A 2,500-nucleotide genomic window follows, 5' to 3' on the forward strand; every position below is an offset into this window, starting at 1 on the left:
CCCCGAGCCGCGGGCCGTGGGCCGACAAAGGTGAGCCGGGGTTCGAACGCCCGAGCGGTGGGCCTTGGGATCTGCTACGAGCCCAAAAAGGAAGTGCTTGACCCGAGTCCGATGACCCAAGGGAGGCAGGACGATAGTCTTGAGCCATGGCCGGAGCCTCGCCCTGAGCCTGACCCGTGAGCCACGAATCAAAAGCCGTGAGCCGCGGGCCGTGGGCCACGAGACTCAAAAATGTTCTTGAAGGTATATATAAACAATACAAGTCATAAAAAAGACAATATGTTGCAAACAAAGGTGAGTTTTGGTCCATGGAAAAACTAGTATAACTTAACTCTCATTTGGGTGTCCCCTAGGGTCACAAGGGAAAAATCTCTTTATCTATTATAGGGGGAAGGTTATAGTTGAGGGTTGGGGCCCAAGGTGCCATCGACTGGGCATGTGGTAGGCATGGAGCCATGGCCGGAGCCTCGCCCCCGACCCGACCCGCGGGCCGTGACCCCGCGGGCCGACCCGTGGGCCGTGGGCCCACGCACGTGCGCCGAGGAAGGGAACGCTCGACTCGTGAGACGTGGGCATTGCTACGAGATCAAGAACGATATGCTTGGCCCGAGTGAGCCGGGGGATCTTGAAAAATCCACCCTTCTAATCTAATGATACACACGCACGCGCGCTAGGCGCTAAGGCGCTAAGGCACTTAAGCACTTAAGCACTTTAGCACTTAAGCACTTTAGCACCTTGAGCACCTGAGCACCTATATGGATGGTTATAATATAATGTGAGCTCTCAAGGTGCTGTGAAGGTTTTCGGGCCATGCGGTACGAAAGACGCTATGGCCCATGGGAAAGAAGGTGGTAGCATAGAGCCTCACCCCGAGCCGTGAGCCATGAGACCCCCCCCTTGTGATTATGGCTTGTAAGGGAGTTCATTGCAACGTGATCGAAAACATCATTCAAACTTAATATCAATGATTCTCATTACTATGGTTTGTAAGGGAGATTGTGGTATAGGAGCAATGTGGTAGCCTTGAGCCATGGCCGGAGCCTCGCCCCGAGCCCCGAGCCAAGAATGAGCCATGAGACCCCCCTAATGATTATGGCTTTTAAGGGAGTTCGTTGCAAGGTGATCAAAAACATCATTCAAACTTAATACCAATGATTCTCATTACTATGGTTTGTAAGGGAGATTGTGGTAAAGGAGTTCAATGTAAGTTGATAAAAAATACTCCCTTTTAGCCTCTTATATCATTCAAAAATTTATTTTTACCCATTTTTGAAAATAATATCAATGACTCTCACTCATAATATCTTTCCAACAAGCCTCCCATTTTTTCAAGATTTTTACAATTTTTTATCCATTTTTCACTATTTTTCACCAATTTAACGGAAAAAAAAAAAATAAAATATTTTTTTAATGAAATTAATATTTTTAACTAAACCAATCTATTTGTATATTTTTTCTCAAGTGTCTCCTAATTTTTCATGATCTATTGACACTTTTTACTATTTTTTATTATTTTTCCCTTTATTTCACCAATTTAACGGAAAAAAAAAATAAAATACTTTTTTTAATGAAAAAAATTTTTTTAACTAAACCAATGTCTTTATATATATTTTCTCAAGTGTCTCCTAATTTTTCATGATTTATTGACACTATTTACTATTTTTTATTAATTTCGCGTTTTTCGGCCTTATTTAATTAAAATAAAATACTTACAAGTTTTTTTTTTTCAAAATTTCAGCTTCTAAAATTTCTTTAATATATGTTCCAACAATACAAGTCATAAAAATGACATTATGTTACAAATAAAGGTGAGTTTTGGTCCATGGAAAAACTAGTATAACTTAACTTGCATTTGGGTGTCCCCTAGGGTCACAAGGGAAAAATCTCTTTATCTATTATAGGGGGAAAGAGTTTGGGAGCCTTGGGCTGGCATGGCCAGCACCCCCTCGCCCAGGCATGGGCGTTATGCGTGTGAGGGGTGACTACCCTCCATCACGTTGAATGCCATCCCGTGGGCCATCGCCGGCGATCGGTTTTTTCCGGTGGCTGGTCGGCCCTACCAGACGATGAGTGGGCCCTTCCTAGTCAGCTTGGCCTACGGTGATTCGTCTGGGGGAACGTCCCTTCGGTTGCTCCCAATGCCCCTTTCGGTTGACGGTTGACGGTTGACGGTATGCTTGAGGCCTAAGGAAATGCTGCGTCTTGTGATCCCCGACTACCCGCTCAGGCGGCACGACGGGTTTTCTTGACGTGGTTCAGTACGCGGGCTGATTCGTGTTGGTGTGGGAATGTGTTTCCCCTTCGGTTGCTGGTCCCTTCGGTTGAGATACGCTTGATGCCTAAGGAAAGGTTACGGGCCACGGAAGGACGTGACTTAGTACGCGGGCTGATTCGTGTCAATGGTCCCTTCGGTTGCCGGTCCCTTCGGTTGAGATACGCTTGAGGCCTAAGGAAAGGTTGCGGGCCACGGAAGGACGTGACTTAGTACGCGGGCTGATTC

This window comes from Amaranthus tricolor, chromosome 8, assembly GCF_026212465.1.
Source record: "Amaranthus tricolor cultivar Red isolate AtriRed21 chromosome 8, ASM2621246v1, whole genome shotgun sequence".
NCBI classification, from domain to species: domain Eukaryota; kingdom Viridiplantae; phylum Streptophyta; class Magnoliopsida; order Caryophyllales; family Amaranthaceae; genus Amaranthus; species Amaranthus tricolor.